We start from the raw sequence: 26,312 nt of genomic DNA, 5'->3' as shown, positions 1-26,312 counted from the left end.
TTTAAATTTCTCTACATATATATATATATAATATCTCACATTTTCTCCAAAGTGACCATAACATCTGGTTTCCTTATTAAATAATAAGTTATGTGAAATTGCTGACATTTGTTCATTTTATATTTTCCAGAGAGGCATGATTATAAAATTAGACTTTAGCAGCTTTGGAGGTCACCCTTGAAAGCCCTTAAAATTCACTTATAAAATTATTTTTGAGATTTCTCAGAGAAAACCTGATAATCACAAAGATTTATTTCTTTATAAAAGTGAAAAAATTGCTAGAAATAATTAGGTTTGTTTGGCAGTTTCATAGTTACTAATAAGTACAACACTGTTATATAAGAGCTGCACGGGAAGAACTACAAAACCAAATAGAGACTCAGACTTCTTTAGCCTAGTTTGCTTGGATAAAATATTAATAAAAGTATTTCAGAAACTAGTTGCTTTGGAGGGAAGGCTCTGGAGATTCTTCGGTGCCTTCCATAATATGTTCTTATTCTCAGAGAGCGCATTGGTCAAACCATTATGAAAGCCTATTAAATAATTCTGTTCCCCTCTTCTTCTGACGTCCTTGGTTGTCGTCATAAATTGACCACAGCCAATTAGTCTCATCATCAAACAGCTCCCTGTTTCTTGCTGCCCGCCTGAAGGCTCTGCTGTAAGCTATGGGCTTGAATTGGTGTCTTCAACAGAGGAGGTCAGTCCTGGAGCCTCGTATAAGGACAGCACCAAGTACTCTTCAAAGAGCAGACCCTCAGGGACAGGCTTCTAAACCCACATGGCTTAGACAACTTTCCCAACCTCTCAGATAGTAAAAAGGTTACTTTCAGCACACTAGGGACCTCAGCAAATTTGAGGGGCCTCTAAAAGAGAAGGTTTCACCTAAAAGTAAAGGTATTGCAGGTGAAATCTAGTGGAAAGAGTCTTCTGGGGTTGGTTTCCTAGCCTCACAGTAGAAGAGGTACTAAAACAAAATTCTAAAAGTTCAACTTAAGATTCCTTAAGAAAATTACCAGATAGAAGTAAATTTTGTGGCATTAGTGGCTGCTGAACACTGTAAGAACTTACATTTGCAAAGCAAGCACTAGAAGGCGTCTACAGTAAATTACCACTCTTGACACACCTTTGGAAATAATCAAGGCGAAGCTATGCTCCAATACGATCTCACTCACAAAAAGCTGATGGGCCGGACTCGGCAAACAGGCTTAGTTGGTCAATATCTGACCTAAACCACAGACATGAGGCAAAATGATGGACAGAAAGTACCTTCAATAATATATTGGCCCTGTCTAAGAAAAGGGATTTAGTTCATCCCACTGTTTAATACTGGTTAAAAATCCTAGATTTAGTCAAGTTACTGCTAACTTTTAGGTTTTTGTCTCATAGAGATGCAAATAATTTTTGTCTGACAAAACAGATAACCCCAAAGATTTTTTTTTAACTCCACAATCTTACCCTAACACTTCTTTTTAAAATTGTGAATATATCCTCTGTTTTTTAAATGCTTTTCAAACTGGTCATTACATGTTACTGATATCCTTCATTAATTAATGAATTAAATAAAATGTATATACATACACATTCAAGCAATGGATATGTATATTAGTTTATAAATTGATATGCATATAAATTTTATAAATATATAAATTTAAGAATGCAAATTCTTACACATAATCCATTTTATATTTGCCCAAAAGTTGTAATTTTACATTTTGAAATTGTACTTTAACAAACCATATGCTGATACAATAAGTCCAGTTGAAAAATATAAAACATGTTTGTTTCTTGTGATCTGACCACTTAGAACTTCAGAATGGTCATCTCTAAACTGGAGGTGGTAGACCAAGATTTCTAAAGTCCTTTCTAAACTTCACTTTAAATATTCTAAAACTAAGAAGTTTGAATACATTAAAGTTTAATATGTTGAGACAGAATATTATTGAAAGAAGGAAGCTTTAACTTTCTGAAAAGAACTTGAACAGACTTGGAATATACTATCTTTTAATTGCACGAGAGGGATCCATTCAAAATGAAAAGGCACCATTTAGATGATCACTTAGGCAGGAGTAATTGCTCTTTAACTGAGCTATTTGTTCTTTAGCTATATAACTTTTGACATACGCATAGAATGATACAAGATTTATCTCTTTCCTAGAGTTTTTTTCTTGTCAAGACATGAAATGAGGTCATTCGTTATCAGAGTATATGCTACGTTCAGACAGAAAGTCTCTCTGCCCTTTTCAGATTGAGAGCAAAGCTGCTATGGACCTGAAATGGAATTTTGATCTAGCTAGAAATTTTGACAAATAGAAAATTGAGAATAATTTAAACTTTTCTAAAGCATAGCATTAAAATGGTCTGTCACTGGCCATACAAAGTTCTACATTCCAAGATTTTAAAAAATATATATTTATAAAAGAAGTGAAAAGCAAGATAATAATTAAAACAACATATATAAAAGGATAAAATCTACAGTATTTATGATGCAGATGAATCATTTTGGGATTCCATTGATAATGGATTTGGTCTGTATTTATTTTACAGTGATTGAAATATTTCTATATTAAAAATATAGGATATTGCAATATAGACTAGTTATGAGTTAACTGCAATCTTGAGAATGAGAATTTACCCATAGTTATCAGAGTAAACACAATAGAATTTTGGCCTCAGAATCGGGACTTATTATAAACCAATGATTTATTTATTTGGTAATCATGTAGATGTAGCTCATGGAATGTGTATATACACAGATATATATGTATATATACACACAACGTATACACTTACATATACACACATACATATACCTGTGGCTGTTTGTGTGCACGTATGTACTTTAGGGCTGCACACTGATGAGATGACAAAACTCCAAAAGTGATTAGATGTGAGTCACTCCAAGTGTCAAGGAACTATCCTGTTCATCAAAGAACTCGCCTCTTGGCCCTGAGCTTGTACCCTGCGCCATGCACTGTGAGATGCCACATTCAAATCACTGAACTTCTCGAGAAGCTGCGGCTGACACGCCAAGCCCAGGAAGCACAGTCCCGCTAGGGGACGTGTGTCTAAGTTCCTTGGGTGCGGCCATCTCCGTCTGGCATTCCCTGGGAGGAACAGCGCCTTAATCGATCCCCATCAAGCACCGTGTTGGTGGTTTCTGAGGAGATGATCAAAAATCTCCCATAAATGCTTCTAACAAAGCTCCTCAAGGAGACTTGGTCGTCTGGGAATTTCAGGAGCAAAGCTCTTTTTTTCTGCTGTTTGTGGAAGTGCTCTTTTCTCCTTCAACCATGTGATACAGAATCACCAATTTAAAGGAAGGGGCACAGGAGTGATAAAACAGCCCAACACTTGTTTATTTGACTAGATACTCCAAGGAGTGAGTTCATAAAGTTGTGAGAACACTTCGTAAGTTATTATGGAAATTTAAATTTGCCCTGGACATCCAACATGTTACCTCGTCCTTCTCAAAACTCTGTGATGGAAAAGTCATTGTTCTCAAAATTCTGTAAAGTTTTTATCAAGGGGATGGAATTCTCCACATGTCAAGGTTTAAGAATGACGTAGAAAGGATTTAAATTGTGGTAGGTCTGCAACAGTCTACACTTTTTCTATTATAGCACGTGCTCCCCTCTCCTTGGCTGCCGCTTTTACTGGGGTCCCTGACGATACATCACCTTTTCAGCAAACCTTCTAGACAACCACATCTACAAAAGCCACCAAGTCATTCTTTACCACAGCACTCTTCTCATTTTCATGTTAGTAACTATCAGATATATTCTGGTTTATCTGAAAGAAGTTATAATAATAATTTTAAAAGAACTTTAATAATCATGTGTTTCCTTCATAATAATTGCTTGTTGCCTATTTCCCTTCACAAAAGGATGGAATAATGGAAACCATGAATGGTGGACATATCTTGTTTACTGGTCTAAAGACTGTACCGGGCATACATTGAAAAACCTATAAATAACGGTCTTTAAAAAGAGGATCCAAAAATATTAAATCCTTTGCCAATAAAATTATATACTGATTCTAAAGCACAGACTAGAGTTATTACCTTACATGCAGAGGAAAAACAAAGCTCATTTGCAACTTAAACACTTATGAAACCATGATTAATATCTGTCATGCTTCCTTAGAGTTTTTAACTTCTTCCCTCAAATAAAAGACCTAGGGGTAGGGAATGAGCGTATATTAGTGGTATCTCACAAAACAGTGGCAGATTTTATTTTCTTGACTCTAAAGTCACTATGGACAGTGACTGCAGTCATGAAATTAAAAGACTCTAGCTCCTTGGGAGAAAAGCTATCACAAACTTAGATAGTATATTAAAAACCAGACACATCACTTTGCCAACAAAAGTCTGTATAGTCAAAGCTATGGTTTTTTCAGTAGTAAAATATGGATGTGAGAGTTGAACCATAAAGAGCACCGAAGAATTGATGCTTTTGAACTGTGATGTTGGAGAAAACTCTTGAGAGTCCCTTGGACTTCAAGGAGATCAAACCAGTCAATTCTAAAGGAAATCAATCCTGAATATTCACTGGAAGGACAGATGCTGAAGCTGAAGCTTCAATACTTTTACCACCTGATGCAAAGAGCCCACTCACTGGAAAAGACCCTGATTCTGGGAAAGACTGAGGGCAGGAGAAGAGGGGACAACAGAGGATGAGATGGTTAGATGGCATCACTGAGTCAATGGACAGAAGTTTGAGCAAACTCCAGGAGATAATGGAGGACAGGGAAGCCTGACGTGCTGCACTGCATGGGGTCATAAAGAGTTGGACACAACTTAGTGACTGAACAACACAACAACACATTTACACCAGTTCCAGTTGTGAGAACCAGTAGGGACAATTAATGTTTGGATAAATCAGTTTATCAACACTGCATGACATGTATTTCATATTATTAGTGACCCTTTTATACCCAAAGGCTGCATCTCATCTATTTAAAAGCTTTCTGCACCTACAAACATTTCTTTATTTGTAAAATCAATTTCTATAAACAACAAGATCTTTGCTTTCAAGAAAAGCTTCTTCTGAAAAAGTGATTATATGGATAATCGCTTACCTCTATTGCCAAATTCCAGCAAAATACATAATTTATCCCTCTTGTTTTCACAGATGTAACTTCTATGGACATGGCCTGCCATCGATACCCTCTTGTAGCCTTTCCTTTAGGTCTTTAATAAGGGAAAATCATAATTAGATATCAAATAAATTCTCAAGTTACACGTAATTCCTATTTATTGTGGCTTGCATATGTGGCCAACAGATTCTGAAAAACTCATGTTAGTACTGTAATCACTTTTCAGGACAAATTGAGAAGGATGACTTGTCATTTCTTTACATTGGTTTCAATAAACACAAGGAGATCAAACCAGTCAATCCTAAAGGAAATCAATCTTGAATATTCATGGGAAGGACTGATGCTGAAGCTGAAGCTCCAGTACTTTGGCCACCTGATACGAAGAGCCAACTCATTAGAAAAGACCCTGATGCTGGGAAAGATTGAAGGCAGGAGGAGAAGGGGATGACAGAGGATGAGATGGTTGGATGGCATCACCGACTCAATGGACATGAGTTTGAGCAAGCTCCAGGAGATGGTGAAGGACAGGGAAGCCTGGCGTGCTGCAGTCCATGGGGCCGCAAAGAGTCGGACATGACTGAGTGACCGAACAACCACAAACACAAAGTGCTTCCCACTGGAAGTCAGCCCCCAGGTGCATTTTCTGTGGCTTTTACTAGGAGACATCTTTCCTTACTCAAAACACAGGTGCTCAGAAAACCAAAACAAAAGTAAACTGAGTTGATGTGTCTTCTCTCTCTTTACACTATTTTCTTGTAGGTGGTTTAATATGTAAAAGCTATTTTTTATTTCTTTCTTAAATGTCTTACTAAGCACCATTTCCATACCGAATATACTATATTCTTTAGAAAAAAAATTCACATTTCTGTGGGCAAAATTGGTGTAACCAGATTTGCTATCTGCTGAAGCTCTTTAAATAAAAACGCGTATTCAAAATCAATCTTTTAGAAATCTCTACCTTACTTACTTAGTAAACGTAGACAATATTGACATTCACCTGGATCTCCTAGCCAGGGAGACTTCTCAAGGACTATCATTATTCTCAGCGATAACATCACCAGGTAGTCACTACTTTCACACTAACAAATTAGTTTCCTCTTTGGCATTTTATTCTTCAGCTTAAGCTCCACTGGTTTACCAGCAATTCAAGATTTCGGTTGAGCGCTGTCTTTAATTTGTTCAAGCCAGTGGACTCAGTTTTAGAACTTAAACTCAGGAAGAAGGTTCAGGTTCTAAGAAAAGTATCAAATTCCCAATAAGATCTGTATTCTCAAGATTTTTCCCCCATCATCACTGAATTCAAAGAGTCTTTAGGCCGAACATGTAATGAAGTTATTTAAAAATCATTGATGATAAGACATGCATGAGTATGACATAAAACTGAAGATGAAGGATGCAAGTCCTATGTTGGGCAAGAATTTTCAAACTAAGTATTAATTGGAAGAATTGAGTCATCATTCTGAACTTGGAATATAGAAAATGTTTTTAAAAGAGAGAGGGAGATATTTTATTACGGAAAGTTCACAGAGCTATCCAGAATTTTGTTATACCAACTAAAAATAAACTTTCAAAATGACTTTTGCATCACAAAATATTGAAAGGTTATTACTAACCCCAATCTGATTTCCCTAATTTCCACTAGAAGCAAGGCATTATCTTCAAAAAGATTTCCCCTACTTAAGAAATACTACATAGCAATATTAGCATGCTATTTTTATATACTTATATTTATTTGCTTTTAATGATGTTGCAAGTTATTTAATATAGACATTTGTAATTTCTGTTACATTTTTAAAAATATGGGTAGCATATTTATGGAGTAAATATTCAGTCAGAATGTTAAAAATATACAAAGTATGGAAAATAAAAGAAGACTTAATTTTTCCCTCCCTCGTATACTCTGTCCCTCTTCCTTCTACAAAATAGAGTTTTATGACTGTTTTCAAACATTCAGTATGTAAGTAATTTGATATCTCACTTAAGGTACTGCAATATAGAAAATACAATGTACTTAATTTTTGAACCACTAAAAGTATTTTTAAAACTTATTTTAAAAACCATTTTCACTGAAGTCACTTTTTCACTATTGATGAATTGCCTTGTCTTAGTTTGATATTTTATTTCCTGAAATAAATTAAATGACACTGTTTACTTTAAAATTTTCTATGAGTTGACCATTAATAAAATTCAACATTTTATGGATTTATAAGTATGTCTACTTATTACATTTTGGTATAAGATTCCTAAATTTGATCTAATTTCTAAGATAATTATCTAACCTGACAATTTGAAAAGGCTTTAAAGTTTTCAAGGAGTTTTTAATGCATAAAATGGGTAGAAAGCCCTAAAAGAGCAACTCCAATTGATTCATAAAATACTTAAACAGAATGTCCACTTTTCTCTATACAGTCATCTTCATTTTAGGTGTTCTAATAGCCAACTACTCCCTTATCACACATAACCAGATTTATTGCTGAACAAGAAAGGGAATCCTAGATTTTTTTTTTTATGTCTCTGTGTGTAACCTGCTAATTGGAGTATTGAGTATAGTAAGGTCAAGAGAAAGCAAACTAGAATTTTCTTCAATGGCTTTTGCCTGAGAGGTACAGAATGGTTCCACAGCTTTCTGGTAATCCACATTTAAGATAAGAGTATTTGAAACTGGAAATAAACCAAGCATAACAAAGACTCCTACACTGCACCACCGCAGCGATTAGCAAGGACCATCTTTGAGCTCTGAAAACAGAGAGCCGACAGTAAGCAAGCAGCCTGCAGCCGTGAGCAGAAGCTCTTTCCCAAGAAAACTCTGTTGCAAACCCAGCTTCTCCTCTGGCAAACCCACAGACTAGAGGAGGGAGCCACAGCCACTCCAAAGTGGAGTTTCAGGCCCATCATTAGGGCTTTCTGTCACCGTCTTGGCGCTGTTCCTTCATGAATGAAATATGCAGATGGCATCTTTCAGTGGGGCGCCTTCAGTGAGGAAGAAGAAGGTCAGAAGACACAGTTAACACAGCCAGCACATTAGAAATCTGTGACCGATGTACTTACACCTCCAAATGCCTCCAGATCTCAGCCTCTGGAAATATCTAGCCCATTTCTTTATGGCACTGTTGCTTGCATCAGCTGTGGAAATTGACATAAAATAATAGAGTGAGCCAACAAGTGCTGGACCGCGTTTCAGAGCATCAGATTCAGGGAACACTAAAGGCACATTGACGGTGTCCAAAATCTGAATGATAAATAGCAAGTAAATACCTTCCGATCCACCAGAAGGGGGAGGGACGCTGCGCGGTGACCGCCGCTGCCTGCTCGCTTGTGTAACCGCGGAGGCGGCTCAGCCCCTCTGCCGGGCGGCGAAGCGCGCGGCCTGTGGGCGTCTGGGCGGTCCTAGCGCCTGGCCCAGGTTAGCACCCGAGGTAACTCGGAAGAGCCTCCCTGCTCCTGGTGATTCTTCCAGCGGGTGTCACCAAGGGTTTTTCAGGGACGTCAGCTCCTTAAGCATTAGGGCACTGGGGGTTTGGGTTTGGGAAAACTGATCAGTACACAGGATCGTTCCTGTTTCCAGATACTGCTGATGAAACCGGGGGGGGGAGGTGTAATAAAAATAGTACAGACGATCTTGTCTGTTAAATAAAATGTGCTGTTGAAAATGTTAGAGTCAGAGGGCTTTAAGAAAGAAAATAAATCCCCACGTATACTATTTTGAGGGCCACCCTTGTCTTTCACTCCCCACACCTCCCTCCGCCCCAGTCCTGCCAATATTTAAAATGTAAAGGGGAGTAGAGAATTTTTTAAAGCTTGATAAATCTTTTCTTTTCTTACCATTTGCAAAAAGTATTTGTTACAGGCCTAAAAACTCCATGGGCTTCCCTGATAGCTCAGTTGGTACAGAACCCGCCAGCAATGCAGGAGACCCTGGTTCCTTTCCTGGGTCCGGAAGATCCCCTGGAGAAGGGATAGGCTGCCCACTCCAGTATTCTTGGGCTTCCCTGGTGGCTCAGCTGGTAAAGAATCCGCCTGCAATGTGGGACACCTGGGTTGGATTCCTGGGTTGGGAAGATCCCCTGGAGAAGGGAAAGGCTACCCACTCCAGTATTCTGGCCTGGAGAATTCCGTGGACTGTATAGCCCATGGGGTCACAAAGAATCGGACACGACTGAGCGACTTGCACTTTCACTTAAAAACTCCGTGTTTGGTGTATTCTGTTTAAAAGTCTCAAAATAAATGCTAAGCAAATGGAGTAGAGACCTCTAGAAGCCTATTTTCTAAGAGACGTGAAAGTACAAAACTCCCAATAAACACCACCCTTCATCTTTCTCTATTCATCTGCCCCACTTTTTTTCCCTCTGTAGCACCTTTTCCCATACGACATTCTTTTTTTTTGTTTTAAATTTAGCTATTGTCTAAGCCCCCCACCCGCACCCCGGCCACTGCAGCATAAGCTCTATGAGGGAATCTGTTCTATTTACTTTGACACAGTAATTCTTTGAGAGCCTGGAAGATTACTTAGCACATAGTGGGTTAGTTGCTCAGTCGTGCCCTACTCTTTGCGACCTCATGGACTGCACCCCACCAGGCTCCTCTGTCCATGGGATTTTCCAAGCAAGGCTACTGGAGTGGTTTGCCATTTCCTCCTCCAGGGGATCTTCCTGACACAGGGATCGAACCTGGGTCTCTTGCACAGCAGGTAAGATTCTTCACCGACCAAGCTACCAGGGAAGCCCAATCCTCCATAAATAAATACTTGTGGAAGAATGAACTAGACACCAAGAAATTACACTCAAATAAACAAGTACAAAAGTTAATCTCTTAACTGATTAAATTCAATTGGTAAATCTCTCTGAGCAGCTGTTTTATTTAAGGAGTTGAGTTTATATTTGCCTTCAAGAAGCTTATAATTTAAATGTAGAGAAGAGATATTAATCTATATGTGCAACCAAACAATTATGTGTGCATATACTTGCCATAATGGAGTAAACAATATAAGTCCAGATGTGCTATTCTTGCTAGGGGCTTCTGTTTTGACATTATGAATACGGTCTTCAGCCAGGGAATTGGGTTTGAGAATTCAACACTGATTTCTCCCCTCAAGTATAAAGTTAGAGTTTGGCAGGCAGTAGGCAGATTGGTTCGGTAGGGATCAGAATCTGGAAAGTGAACTCCAGTAAGATTTATTAAAAGAATAAATACAGGTACTAACACAGGTTGCAAAAAGTTGGACACGACTGAGCGACTAAGCACAGTCCAGCAACACAGATGACAAGAAGGAGGACAGGTAAGTGGGTGCTGCAGGCCCTGCATCAAAGCCTCAGGGAGTCAGCAGGATGGTCCAGCATCCGTCAGGGGGTGGCTGACTTTTAGAGCGGCGGGGAGGGCCCCTCACACCTCATGGTCAGGAGGTCAGACCATTCGGTAAGAAATGGCAGCCAGTAGCAAGCTTCGGGCCCATGACAAGGTTTGCTGGTAAGGCTGAGGCTCAGAATTCCAGAGGCCAAGACAGGAGAGACAGAAGATGGAAGGTCAAAGTCATACTCTCCCATGGAGCAGTCAAGGCGGGGGGTTTCTCATAGGAAAAGTACACACCCAAAACACTCAGGGCCAGACTGACCCCCCCCAGCAAGGGGCACTGGTGCTTTTTAAGATCTCAGGGTGTGGAGGTCAATCAGTCAGACTGATCTCAAGTCACACGCAGGTCAAGCAGCTGAGACTGTGTTTGGGCGAGAACTGCCTGAAAGAGAGGCAGGCAATCATTAGAGTCAAGTGAAGCCAGAGTCATTTTGCCTCAAGGAAAGATAGATTGCTTTTTAAGCCCACAGATTAAGATTCACTTATCCATGGTAGTTCTCTCCACTTCTCAGTTCAGCATGTTTTCTGAACTGAGACTCTGTTTTAAAGAACAAGTTGACTAGCAGCAAAAGGGCTAACGTACCCTCCAGAGATGCTGGTGAGAACACAAGGTGTGTGGACAGGACCGCAGCAGGAAACGGCTGGCTGTGGCTGGTACAAGAGGGAGGCAGTAACCCTCCATCAAGCATCTCTTTGTAGCCACTGATTTCTGTGCATTGGAAAGCATCCTGGGAAATGATGCGCTTGTGTCCATGGTCGGGCCTCAGAAAAACACTGACATGTCGTCTCTGTATGATACAAGTGGAGGAAAGAAGAGTCGGACTGTTGTCACTATATACATAGAAATTTATAAAGATTAAAGACTCAATCAACAAAATAAAAAAATTTTCATCTAGCTAATATAGGGAAAAGCAGAGAATATATCTTCTTTTGATAAAAATATGGAACATATATCAAAACTGATCATGCACTAGGTCATAAAACAAGTTGCAAAAACTTCTAAAGAATCGATATCACATAGACCATGTTCTCTGAGCAGAGTGCAACTGCATACATCAGTGATGAAATGATAAATCAAACATTCCTATACAGTTGACAAATAGAACCGCACATCTGAGTAATTCACGAGTCAAAGACAAAATGAATACATGAAGTTAAAAATCATTAGAAATAAAAATACTACATGCAGGAGGCTATAAAAACATGCTTAAAATACATTTAGTCTTCAGTTCTTATATTAACAAATAAAAAGTCAGACAATTAAGGAAGGAGATAAGATGTTATTAATAGAGAATAAATCAATGCAAAAGAAAACAAATCTATACCACAGAAATATAGAACATAAAGAACCAAGAAAGCCAACAGTATTTTTTAGAAAGTTAAAGAGGTAAATATTTGGTTAGAATGGTTAAATATAAAAAAAAGGCAAAACACCCATTTAAGAGCACTTTAGAAAATAGGTTTTTAGTTTTTTAAAAATTTTAACACACATTTGTCATATAACCCATCCATTCCACTCCTAGGTAGTTTTCCCAAGAAAGATGAAAATTATACAAAGATTTGAATATGAGTTTTCATACCTTTAGTTGCAATAACTGAAAATGGAAAACAAGATATTTTGTATCGATCAAGAAATAAATAAATTGTCATATATTTGCCTAGTGGGATAAAACTCAGCAATAAAAAAGGAGTTAACTTATTGATATATGCAACAATATAGATGAATCTCAAAATCCTTATGCTAAATGTAAACAGACAAGGAAGGGTACATATTTTATTATTTCATTTATATATATAATATGAGAAGATGCAAATTATCTATAGTTACAGAAATGAAACCAGAGTCTGCATGTGGGCAAGGGGCAAGAAGAGATTGTTAGGAACGATGGATGATGAATATGTTTATTATCTCGACTATGGTGATGGTTTTATAGAGTTTACAGAAGTCAAAATTCCCTGTTAGGCCGAGTCCTCAAGAGGCAGATCCCACGAAAGGATCAGATTGTAAGAGAGCATTTGGGGGGGGGGGAACCTGGGAGGAAAGAGGTGAAGGAGATGAAGGAGCCTGGGAGAGCCATGACACCACCGTACCGTTTGTGGGAAACAGAAAAGCAGGATGAAAAAGAGGAAGGTCTTGGACAGGAGTATAGTTCTGAGAAACATTGGCCGGGCTGACATGGATCTCTCTGGGCCATCAGTGGAGTCCTGCGTAGCAAAGGAAAGGCTCTTAGTTCCCTGGGGCACTTGGTCACTGGGTGGGAGCCGCCTGTGGGAAGCATGACGTTGGCCCAAACGCAGTGATGGATTTCAGAGCACAGAAGTCAGTGCTGGTAGCCACGTACTCTCCTACAGTAGAAGATCTGAGAAGGACATTCCCATGGCTATCCCCTCATCAAAGTAGACAGTTTTAAAATGTGCTGTTGACTATATGTCAATTATGCCTCAATAAAATTATCAAAATGAGGAACCCAATAGTGGACAAAGCAGAAGTTGAACGTAACAATAGGACACTAAGGACAACTTTACACCCAGACTTAGAAACTCGGAAATGGACAAATTCCTAGAAAACGCAATTTACCAAAACTGATTTTTTAAAAAAACAGGAAATCTAATTAATTCCAGTATTATGAATGACATTAAAACAATTGCTCTAAAATTCAGTAATCCTGTTGATGGGATGATACCTGAGACATACATATAAGAATGGTCATGGCAGCAAGGTTTGAGTAATACAAACTTGAAAATTTTAGAGTCATGAGAAGAAGATTAGGTAAACCAGTTGTGCTCTATTTACACAAATAATAATACACAGAATAACAAATGTATAATCTTATACACAACCAAATTTTGAAACATATGTTCAACTAAAAGCACAAATCCCAGAAGAATAAACATGATAGTGTAATAGAGACTTTAAAATAGAACTAAACAATATGTTGTGATGAGCTATACATTTTAAAAAGCCAAGAATTCACACTTAGCCTAGTGATCATTTCTGAGGTGAAGTGGTAAAGTAGTATGTGCAATTTAACAGTAATGATATAATTCTTGGGTTTGTGGCCATTCACTATATCTAATGCTTTTTACCTTACATGTACTTTATATTAATTCTTGTGTGTAGCAGATAATGTATATAACATATATTCTTGAAGCAAATAAAAGAGAAAAGTCCTATTTCACATAGAAGAAATAATATGTGGAAAGATACTGGAGCAGCAAGTTGGAACAATAATGCGGACCAAAGGAGAAATAGCAGGTGAGGGGAGGCTGGTAGTGGGGGAGACGGGGACAGTTCGTGGGTGTCTATGTAATACAGATATCAGTCCTATTAACATCTTCTCACTTGGTTGAGAAGATGGTCTTTGTAAACTTGACCTTGCTTCTCCTAACAAGTGCTGGTTAATCATGCCATGATGGCAAGCACAGCTCACCGAGAAGCCTTTTAGGTTATTTTGGTTAAGCCTTTTAGGAGCCAGTAATCCAGAATTCACAAATCTATGGAAATTGCCAATTCCTCATAAAGATCTGCTAGGTTATACAGTCTGGAGCTGTGTATAAGTAAACTATTTCAATTTGCAATCTCATCTCACTTCTCTCACTACAAAATTTCATTTAAAAACAACATTGTTCTCTGCTTACAAAAACAAGTAATATTTAGTGATAAAGAAAAAGGTGAAGACACAGAGAAGTATGAAGTGGATAATAAACTTCATCCTGGTGCGAATACTCAAAGATACATCCTGTTTAAAGATGGTGTACAAACACATACAGAAAATTGGAAATACAGTAGATATGATTTTAAAGCCTGTCATATGTCAAACTGGGCTTCCCAGGTGGCTCAGCAGTAAAGAATCCCCCTGTCAAGCAGGAGACACAGGTTCAATCTCTGGGTCAGGAAGATCCCCTGGAGAAGGAAACGGCAACCCGTTCCAGTTTTCTTGCCTAGGAAATCCCATGGACAGAGGGGGTTGCAAAAGAGTTGGACATGACTCAGCAGCTAAACAACAGATCTCTCAAACTTGTTATTGTTGATATTATCATTTTGTTTCTAATTCATTACAAATTCTTCAAATATAGGAGTTGGCAAACTATAACACATGCCAAATCCAGCCTGCCACTTTTCTTTGTAAATAAAGTTTTATTAGAACACAGCCATGCTCACTGGTTTTACGTCATCTATGGCTATAACAGCAGAGTTGAGTAATTGTGATAGCGACCCTATAGCTATTTAGCCTACAACTAGTATTTCTAGAAAAAGTGCAAACTCTTGCTAGAAACAGTTTTCAGTGGCTACATGATATTTCATTTTATGAGTGTGTTATAAATTAATGAATTTCTGACTCTTGGATGTTTTGACTACTGCCAATTTTTTCCTTTTCTGATTACCTTGGTTCACAAATCTTTGCATCCATTCTAAAACTGAAATTATTTAATCAAAGTAAATGTCCTAAATAAAGCTTTTGAATCATGTGGCCAAGTGGTCCTCCAATTGACATCACTACCACTATTCATAACAAAACGCCTGGAAAGGATACCTGCATCCACGGCACACACATTCTCGGCGCCTACTTTTGCTCATTTACGCCTAGTGGTTGTTAGTGATCTTTAAGTCACAATATTAATGACCTGTTTTGGCCAATCTTCCCTGATCTTTTTCAGGCCTCTGATCTATTGACCCTCTTTGTCCTTGGATCTGAGGCCCTCCAGCTTCCTGCTTTATCTCTTCTCACTCTGTCTGCCCCTTCTTCCTACTAACTATTCTTTTCCCTCCAGGATCCTCCTGGATATCTCAGTAACAAACTTTGGCTCTTGCCTAAGCTCTCTTTTCTCTTAGCATTTACATCTGACCTCTTTTCTCACATACAGCTTTATAATATCCTGCTACAGCTGCCTACCTACCTTCATTTGGGCTTTTTTTTTTTTTTTTTTCTTTTTCAAGCCAATGCTGGAAAAGGAAATAGCAACCCACTCCAGTATTCTTGCCTTGAAAATCCCATGGATGGAGAAGCCTGGTAGGCTACAGTCCATGGGGTCGCAAAGAGTCGGACACGACTGAGCGACTTTATTTTTCATTTTCTTTAGGAGACACGAGACACAGGTTTGATCCCTGGGTTGGGAAAATTCCCTGGAGGAGGAAATGGCAACCTACTCCAGTATTCTTGCCTGAAAAATTCTATGGACAGAGGAGACTGGTATGCTACAGTCCATGGGATTGCAAAGTGTCAGATGTGACTGAGCAACTGAGCACTCATCTGAGGCCTATCCTAGGATGCCAAAATGGTCTCCTTATTGGTCTACTTGTTATGGCTACATCTTCCTCGACTCATATTCCTACTTGACTGCTTCCTTTTCTAAAGTTCTAATGACATTAATTTCCTGCTCATAAATTTTCAATGAATTTATGCTGCTTACAGAATAAAGTTAAAATTCCTTTCACTGGTATTTAATACTCTTCAAATTGTCCCTAACTTGCCTTTAAGACCTTCATTTCCTTTACCAGTCTTGTTTGCCAAGCTTTAAAAAATTCAACTATTCTCTATTCTCCAATCATGGATTTTTAAATCCTTATATATTTTTGGTGAGTTACATATGCATAATATGTCTTTTTACCATTTACCCTAACCCTCTCTTCCTAACTCATTAAATCATACCCATTCTTCAAGGCCTAGGTTTAATGTAGTTTCTTTTACAAGGGTTTGCCTTTTCCCATCAGTCAGAAAGTGTATCTCCTCTTATGAACTCACCACAGTAGTTGTATTTTTTATCCATACCTGTCATATAATGCCTGCTACCAACATAATGATGTCTCAAAATATTTTACTATTTGCTTTACACTAAATTACTGCATGCTTTGTACCTTCTTTTTCTTTCAATTTTCATGCCATTGTGGTTTCCATAACATAGAGATATAATTAAATGAACGAACTGATTATAAACCCAATAGAGGACAGACTTGAAATAGCTCGATGCCTTTCAATTTATCCAACATTGGAATAAAAACCAGAGCATTATAATTTCAAGCCTTCTGATAGCATTGTGTAACCTGTCATATCCATGGTACTATGTTTACTCACCAAAAAACAAAACAAAACAGTACTTATTAGGCACGATATATCGACATATGTATCCCATCAAGGTGAAATATTAATCCCTGAAGCCAACCAGGCATGGATCAGTTTCTCCCTCATTAAACTACATGAGTGAGGGCAGCTCTCGCTGATTTTCTGCACTAAATAGGTGGTGTGCGGCATGATAGCTCTCAACGCGCGAGGCAGAAGCAGCACTTAAGCTTGAGGACACTTCCCAGACTGAGTGCGCTAAGGACTTCTCACTCTATTCTGGATCATTCCATTAGACATAAACTAGATGGGAGGTTGCATTTTCTTATCGCTCTATGGGGTTAAAGACTTGTTTACTCACAAAATTCCAGATGACAGAGGGACATATTATACATAATTAATATTACCTATATAGAATGTAAATACATCAGATGACACAGAAGCTTTTATTACTGCAGGAGGTTTAAAAAAAAAATCCCCAGCATGGTATATTAGCTTTTTTTTTTTTTGCTGGACATTATAGCAAAAAGATTCTTTAGTAAGATGCAGAAAATAAAAGATTTGTGTTACAAGACAATTTTTGTCTAGGGGCCTTCCTTGTCCAGTTCTATAACGTTGGGTAAGTTACTTCATTTCTCTGGACTTGTGTTTCTTACCAATAAAGTAGAGGGGCTCAATGAGCTGATATCCAACACGCTTCTCACATCTGAACATGTGGACTCTGAGGTCATCAGGTGTAGAGAATGAGAAGGCCATTTCAAATAGACATAGTGCAGTTGCCACTGAAAAGCCCATGTTGGATTGTGTGATTTCCACTAGAAATCTCTGTTAGAAGATCTCCCTGGACACCCCTCCTGATCCAAAACTGAGCTCACGTTATTCAAGGGCTTAAACAGGGCCTGTGTGCTGGCAAGGACCTAGGTCAGCATCTTGGGAACTAAATCTTCTTAGAAGCCACTGAGCTGTAAAGGAATTCTTTCACATGAAAAATATGTTGTTTTCTCTTTAGAAATGGCTATGAGTTCTGGTCTTCACCAGTGAAGTAGATACAAGGTCATGGTCAAGGGCAAAAAGTAATGGATGAAGCCCTCCTTGTTTCAATGACTGTCAGCAAAAGTTACATATTTCCCTTGAGTTTTTACGTAATCTTTCCTTTTTCATTTATGTTTACAACAGTGCAATTTCAGCAACTTTTCTGAGAATCATGATTAAATCATCTCTTCAGTAGTTATCGGACCAGGACAGAACTTTTTATAAACATCTGTTCTCCCCAGATTGCTTTTATTTTCCTTATATTTCCAAAAATCCTTGCTGTGCCACCAGGGTCAGCTTTCTACCACACTTCCTTGCTCAAAAGTTTAGGTGATTAAATTATACTAATGGTATATGCATGTGTGAGTGCTCAGTAGTGTCCAACTCTGTGATCCCATGGACAGCAGCCCACTAGGCTCCTCTGTCCATGGGATTATCCCAGCAAGAATATTGGAGTCAGTTGCCATTTTTCCTCCAGGGGATCTGCCCGGCTCAGGGCAGATCTGTCTCTTGCAGTTCCTGCATTGGCAGGTGGCTACTTCACCACTGAGCTATCTGGGAAGTTTAAACCTTAGAAGAATCATAGAAATAATTTAGTTCAATTTCCCCATTTTACAGTTATTACAGTTAGAGACCACAGAGATTCGATGCTTTAAGCTCACTGTATTAGCCTGTGTTTCCTAGAAATCTTAATGCTCTGTGTTCGTTGCTCAGTCACGTCCGACTCTTTGCACCCCCATGGACTACAGCCCACCAGGCTCCTCCGTCCATGGAATTCTCCAGGCAAGAACACTGGAGTGCGTTGCCATTTCCTTCTCCAAGCGATCTTCCCGACCCAGGGATCAAACCTGGATCTCTGCACTGCAGGCAGATTCTTTACCATCTGAGCCACCAGGTTACTTCCAGGTTAATGGAAGTAAGGAAAGTGAGATAGGGAAGGACAGAAAGCAGATGGACAATGATGTATCATCATGTGGACCGCTGATTGCCAAGCTCAGAGAAACAAAGCTGGTTACTCTGCAGATATACGTGCTCAGTGAAGCAAGATGACTTCAGACATCCGTACCATACCCCAAAAGAGAGAGGGGAAGAGAGAGTTTACCTAATGGATCCTTCTTGCTTCCCTTTCTATTACTCCTGAAAGTTTACACCAAGGGAGTTAACTCTGCCACACTTCCAGTTCCGTCACCTGGCTACACTGGCATCTTCCGAGAACATCAAATTCCATGCCCTATGATGTACTACATGGAAGTGTTATTTGGAGCCAGAGCCTGGGTGAGAAATTGGGAAGCCTCAGGGAGCAGAAACACGAGAACCCAAATGGAGCTGACTGATGATCTGTCAAGCAGAATCAGTAACTGAGTGTTTTGGAGGTAACCTCAAGAGAAAACTGAAGATGGGGCCAATATTGTCACAGCTTAACAGCAACAAATCAAGACTAAAAATCGAATATCCTTACACTGAATTTAACACTCAGATAATAGCTCAATTTCTCAACCTGTCCTTCAAGATTCTCCATCATCAAATTTGCCTTATTTATCCAGCTTATTGCCAACTAAATTCCCCTTTGCGAATTAACATCATCTGCTTCTAAACAACTCAACTATTGGGACTGCGAACTGAGAACTCTTGGGTCAACGTGACTTGATTCTTTATTCTGAGAAATTCTTGCCCAGATAACAGCATAAAGCAAGAAAATTAAAAGTCAACGTTCACTTCAGAAAATTCTTGCCAACTCATTTGTCCAGGATGTTTGTTCACCTGGGCAAACAACTTTCTTTCAAACAACCGTTTGCTTCTCAACACTATCTCCAAGATCCTTCCTTGTCGCGTCCACCAACCTTCAACTATTATTTCACAGAATTTGTCCCATTTTAAAGTCATCCTCCCTGAAGATCCTCCTTTAACTTCCTGAGCCTAGGTCTCTGCCTTTTGAGATAAGTATTTGATTGACTTGGTGACTTCCCACCCCCTACACATTCAAAATCCCTTCACTTATTTAATGACTTAAATTATAAATTAACTTATAAATGACCAACTAATTGGTCATTTGTACCTAATGACCAAATAAGGTAATCATTACCTGAATCCCCCAAATAAAGTCAGAAAAGACTGCATATACAAAGAAGAGGATCAATTATCTATTGATAATCGATACAAATAAGGTAATCATTACCTGAATCCCCCAAATAAAGTCAGAAAAGACTGCATATATGAAGAAGAGGATCAATTATCTATTCAGTTCTAAAAATTAAAAATTGCAGAATAAAAGAAAAAAATGTTTAAAACACACCTGTTTAGAATTACATATCACTCAATTTTGCCATACATATTTTATTACATAAATTTTATTTTAGACATAAGATCTCTATTTTATTACATAAATTCACATATTTTTATGCCATATTCCTCTCTGCTTGTAAAATAGCATGAACTTTTCCCTTAAAAGTGAATTGAACTGAATGCCAGCCAATTCAGTAAAAGCTTTAGACTTGGAATTATCCTATCTTCAGGTTAATTTAGCACAGATCCTGCCATGGCTAATTCGAATATTGCAAAAGTAGCAGAAGTATCTTCTCTGATGGATCTTCAGCCATGCCTCTCAAAGCTTTAAGAAACACCTTTTTTGGGGGACGGGGGTCATACCACAAGGCTTAAGGGATCTTAGTTTCCCAACCAGGGAACTAAGAACCCAAGTCTTGGCATGTTTTGTCCATCTCGTTATCAAAAATTAAAAAGGTTGATTCCATAAATAAGTGACAAGAATGTAGGAAAAGTCATTCATTGTCATACTTAATTGGTGGCATTTTATATTGCTAATCTTTTTAAAGAGAAACTTGATATTACTGATCAAGGAACGGTACATAAAATATAACTCAATTTACATTTTCAAACTATTATTTGTAAGTTTATGTGTATAAATACTATGGGTAGGGGTAGAAGGATGTGCAACCATTTATGTGATTGTTTCTGGAGAAAGATTAAAATTAAGGGAGGAGTGGGGAAGGGGAAATGACATGCTTCATTTTACTTCTCTATTTTGTGAATCTTTTGCTGGAATTTAGTCACATCTAACTTGGCTAAGATACTTTAAACTTTTCACTGAGCATACTGTATGTTTTACACACAGGTACATGCACACGTAGGGACATGGAATGAATTTCCACAAGATGGGCAAGTAAGAGCAGTCAGATCACAAAACAGAATGACCCCCACAGCTCAGACTTTCTGGTTTCCTTCCAAACAGAAATGTCCTCTTCTGTCAAAAGGTAATCATTGTCCTGACATCTGACAACTAATATTATTTTTAGTTATTTTGCTATTTTATATAAAAGGAACTGTATGCTTGGTAATTTTTTAATATCTGGCTTTTTGCTCAATATTATGATTTTGAATCATCTTTATAGTAGCTTCAGATTTTTTTATTCTCAATACTGTTCACTGAGTGAATATTCCAGAATGTATTTATCCAATCTACAGCTGATGGTGATTTGGGTAGTGACCTAGTTTAGGAGTAATATAAACTGTAGCGCACTGAACTTTCTTTTACACGTCTCTTGGAGGATTAACACATGCACACATTTCTGCTAGCTATACCCAGAAGTAGAACTTCTAGCTCTAGATTTTATGTTATCCTTGAAAAGATGTCACCAAACAGTTTTCAGAAGTGATTTTTATCAATTCCCACTCCTACCTGTGGTATGGAATTCAGTTTACTCCACATTCATGCCAACACTTGGTATTATTAGCCTTATATTTGATCATTCTGGTGGTTATTTAGTGACATCTAATTATGATTTAAGTTGCATTTAAAAAATAACAAATATAGTTGAGCACCTTCTCATAGATTTGTCATTTAAATATCCTCTTTTCTATTGAGTTATTTCTTACTTATATTTATACATATGTATATATACATATATATTACATATGCATGTATCTGATCTCATTCTGTGGGTTGCTTTTTAACTTCTTAAAGATATCTTTTGGAGAATATTTCTTTTTATTTTAATGTAATCCAATTTGTAATTTTTTAAATTTTAGAGTTGATCCTTTAGTGTCCCAAATAAGAGATCTCCTTCAAAGGTGTCAAAGATATTCTGTGATAGTTTATCTAACTTTTCTGATTTTTTAAAAGAAAAAACAAATATAAGAGATTAGTAAAATCTTTCTTAATAATAACATCTAAAATAGAGCACTAACCATCAACAGAATTTCACAGTGAAGGTCAGTACTTTAACAGGCATGACTTTGCTAAGAGAAAATACACCAGTCCCGTAGAGCATTACAAAGTCTAATTCCACTTCAATATTTGTAAATGAAATGCATTGCCACTTGATTGTAAAACTGATGACTATAGTGAGTAGGCATATGTAGAAAACACAGCTAAATTCATTGAAAAAATAATACTTTAGCTTATCTTCAGATCAAGATTTATCATTCCAACAGCTTGGAAGACAGACTCTTCACCATGTAAAATTCCCAAAAGGACTTAAAAGATACAGCGTGCCTTAGTGTAATTGAATAATTTGAAAATGGTCATAGGATTCAGCCAGCATAAACTAAAAAACTCACTGTCTATCTTATTTAAGCCCTCTTTCTTTATATCTTCTTCTTAAAATTTTCTTTCTTATTTGCTTGGATAACCAAAGAAATCTAATTAAAGATAAAGTTTCCTGAAAGACATCAAATTTTTCTCTTGCTCTTCGGTGTCTTTTCTTCCTAATTCTTGATGATACTTTTGACTAGAGTTCCACAGATTTTATAGTGCTTAAGAAGATTTTCAAATCTTATATGATCCATCCTTCAAAAATATCCAAGCAATATGAGAACCAATCCTGATCTGTGGCAATTTGCCAAGCCTTCAGCCATAGGGAGTATAATCATCTGGTTCTGTTTTTTATTTTGATTAAATAAAATGTGAAGACCATAAACAGTACTTAAAAATCACAAAAATAAACCAGAAGATTTGTTTTATTCAATGTCAATTTTTAAAATAATTCCTTTTACTACTCTGAATTATTAGATGATGACTGTAAAGTGTTACACAACTAAATATGTTTAGTGTCTTAATGAAGAAGATGGGTTCTGTTATTTTCCTGAAGATGTGGAAAAAAATGATATTGATTTGCTTGATTTCCCTTCTATACTATTTTCTGTATGCACCTGCCTTTAAAAATTGTTTTCCTTTTCATTATTGAAAACTGAAATTTACCACTTGAGTTTTTATCACTGAGATAGCTCCCAACTGCTCTTTTCTTTAGTTTCCTGTGTCTCCAATCCATCCTCTCTATTTTCAACTTCATCTTCTTGATTTACTCACTTTTTATGTTGTTTCCCATTCCTCATTCAAGCATCAGAGGTCTTTTAAAAATTGGCTTGACCCTACCTTTCCAACCAATACTTATAACATTCCCTACATGAATCCTGATGGCTACTTCTGGTCTTCAGCCATCACACACACACGTATCCCCACTTTGTACCTATAATGAAACAATTGGCTCTCTTTCTGGAAGGCTCTCCTTTCCCTTTTCCTTGACTGTCTACATCTTTCAAAGCTAATGTCAGGTCCTCTGCCTGCTATGATATTTCACTAATCACTTTCTCTAAGGGTAAGGGCTTCTACAGAATACATTGGTTCTGTTGTGCATTTGAAGACTACCAAACACTGCCGTCCACCATCCAGCCTTCCATCCATTCATGTATTCATCTATTTAGACAATGTGTGCTAAGAATCCACTGTTACTAATCATTAATCTAGGTGATAAATAAGCAAAGTCTCTGTTCTTATGAAGTTTATTTCTACTCTGGCATTAACAAGTTAACAAATACACACACACACACACACACACACACACACACACACACAGAGTTCAGATGAGAGTATGAACCACGAGGGAAAAAATCAGAGTAAGGGCACAAGTAAAAATGATAGTACAGGTATGTGAAGTATTTTATAAAGGATGATCAGGGAAGACTTTTCCATTAAGGAAATATTTGAGCAATGAATATCTTCCAGGCAAAGTAGTTTAGACCTGCAATTAAAAAAAATCTACGTATCTTCACTGAGGAAGAATATCATCCTCCAATCTCCAGAAATATATTCTGATGATTAGAAAGTCTAGAGAAGTATTTCTTTAACATAGGTATCTATCAGATTTCTAGAGGGAAGATGTGCCCCTTTTCATCAAAATAAAGTAACAGATCTAGTGGAATTTCATCTGAGTGGAGGTCACAGCTCTTGAGTTACCAGCCACACCAGATCAGAGGGGTTGCTAGGATTGTTAAAAAGGTCATCTGAACCGCTAGGGCTTTAGTTGTAGGGAAATGGCAAACTCCTGGTCTTCTGAATCCCACCGATGAGAAATCTGTCAGTTCAGGAGCCCAAAATGCTCCAAATGCATGAAGTTTCCCACCTTCCGATAAAGGCCAGATAACAATGAGGGAAGAACTAAAGATGTTTGGCCGTTACTCTCAGAAGAGAACAAGGGAGCGGGGTGCTTCCCTGGTGGCCCGGTAGTAGGGAATCTGTCTGCCAGTGCAGGAGCTATAAGTTCGATCCCTGGGCCGGGAAGGTCCCACACGGCACAGAGCACTGGGCCCTTGCAGCACAGCTCCTGAGGCTGTACCCTAGAGGCCGGGAGCCACAACCGCTGGGCCCTCGGGCAGCAACTGCCAAGGCCCACGCACTCTGGAGCCTGCGCATCGCACCCGGAGACAAGCCTGCACAGCACCAAAGACCCAGCACAGCCAAACACGAGTACATAACTAAAACTACTTTAAAAAAAGAATGGGGGAGGGTGATACTCTCTGAGGATCGTCTCCTGTTGTCTGAGATTTCCTTTTCATTGCAGTGAAAAGAACCAAGGTGTTCTCTGGCCAGAGGATGAAGGAATCCCTAATTTGGCAGACACAAACCCCAATAAATTAATACAGACCTGAGCTGAATGAATGAGTGACACATCCCATCACCCTCACGGTGATTCAATACTGGAGAGAAATTAATATTTTGTGCAATGATGTTCAACCCAGTTTATAATTAAGAAAATTAGCAAGGACACTGAGGTGTGGAATAATCAATGCTAGAGCTTTAACCTAATTTCTAAGTTAGGCTTATTCTAAAATCAGTTCTTTTAATTTGGCTATAGCACAAATGTGCTAATGAAAAGTGTTTATTTTTATATTTAAAATGTCTTTTATTTTTCTAGTATAAACTGTTCTACTATTAGAAGGTCTGTATTTCAATTAAATCTAAAATAATTTAACCTTTAAAAGCAATTCTCTGTATGATCCTTGATGAAACTTGAGACTACTTTCTATTGGATCAAGATGTTTGAGAGCTAACAGTTTTTGAAATTACATCATTAGAAGTCATTGAAATGAGAGTCTGAAGCAATTTGAGAGAATTCTGAAAAATCAGAAGCTTTTTCTGGTATGTCTCTGATATTTCTTCTTGTTTCTTTCATTTTAATATTGAGTCATCAGGCTTGCTCACATCCTGAATTAATTTCCTTTCATCTCTCTTCTATGTGGAAGCTATCTGTATAACTGTTAGTAGGCCACGACTCCGTCTTCATTTCTCAGATGACTAAATTGAGGGTGGATGACTTGGTTTGGGACCAAGCTATTAGCCCGGGTACACTTTGAGTTCTCAGCTGGAAAAGCACTACCGGATGTCAGGTGTTGTAATTACCATTTACAGGCCCTGATTCTGTAGTGTGTTGCTTAGCTACTATCTCACCCACCTTGCACTCTGATCTCTACTTTCCCTTTGGGGCTATTTCTCGTCTTACGAAAGCTATCACGTGGACACGCCTCACTGTGACTCCTGTCTTCTTTATCTAAGAAAATGAATAATTTTGATCACAAATTTCTTTCCTAAGAAGGTGAAAAGAATTCTTGGAGAAAAGTGTCAAATCAATTTCAACTCTATTTTCAAAACTCCGTGTCTACTACATCTTTAATTTGCGTGCAGTGCTACAGAACATTCCCCATAAAATGATGCATGTACACGTTTGAGCTCATTCTGGTGAATACAGCTTTAGATTAAATGATTATAAATGCTTTTAGAATACACCCTTATTGCACGAACCATCTGTCTTCCACATAGCACTTTTCAGTAACAGACTCATCACCAAAAATTCCTTCAAATTCAGCAATATGTATAAATAACATTTGATAATATTTTTAGTTCAAAAATTTTTAATGTTTCCCTTCTAGTCTAATTGATTAGTATAAAAAATAAGAGAATTTTATGTAGGATATTTTGTGTTGAATTGGAAACAGACTAGCCCTGTCGCTGTGAAGACTAAAATCTAAATGTGGAAATAAGACTTAAAGAAATTACATTAAAATGTATGTTGTTGTATCATTAACAACTGATAGAATGATTCCGATCCTCAGTGGTGTGAAGAAATCAAAAACAGGAACAGCCTCCCTGGCAGCTCAGACAGTAAAGAATCTGCCTGCAATGCAGGAAACCCAGGTTCAGTTCCTGGGTTGAGAAGGTCCCCTGGAGAAGGGAATGGCAACCCACTCCAGTACTCTTGCCTGGAGAATCCCATGGACAGAGGAGCCTGGTGGGCTGCAATTCATAGGGTTGCAAAGAGTCAGACATGATCGAGCCACTAACACTTTCACTTTCCATGAGGTGAGGCTAATCTGGTAAGACTTCAGAGAACAGGAAAATGTAAAATGTGATATGAATGAAATGTAAGCTGAGGAAGGCAGAAAGTGATGGCAGTGGTAGAAAGCAGAGTTTCACATAGTAGAACATTAAAG

General features: G+C 38.0%; 1 protein-coding gene across 2 annotated transcripts in view; it reads right to left on the bottom strand.

Annotated features, from left to right (window-relative positions):
* RAB27B (RAB27B, member RAS oncogene family) overlaps positions 1-8,438 on the bottom strand; it is a 175,680-nt gene extending 167,242 nt beyond the window's left edge. Inside the window, exons 1-3 of one of the 2 annotated variants that reach the window (XM_043443692.1) lie at positions 8,350-8,438; positions 8,143-8,217; positions 5,077-5,188 (exon numbers count right to left, since the gene is read on the bottom strand). The gene's annotated coding sequence lies outside the window, so the exon portion shown is untranslated. The remainder of the gene's footprint in view (positions 1-5,076; positions 5,189-8,142; positions 8,218-8,349) is intronic. The other variant, XM_043443691.1, reaches the window with a different exon arrangement.
* Between the last annotated feature and the right edge of the window lie 17,874 nt (positions 8,439-26,312).

Source organism: Cervus canadensis, chromosome 23 (genome assembly GCF_019320065.1).
Source record: "Cervus canadensis isolate Bull #8, Minnesota chromosome 23, ASM1932006v1, whole genome shotgun sequence".
Classification (NCBI taxonomy): Eukaryota; Metazoa; Chordata; class Mammalia; order Artiodactyla; family Cervidae; genus Cervus; species Cervus canadensis.
This window is presented reverse-complemented; position numbering and strand designations above follow the sequence as displayed.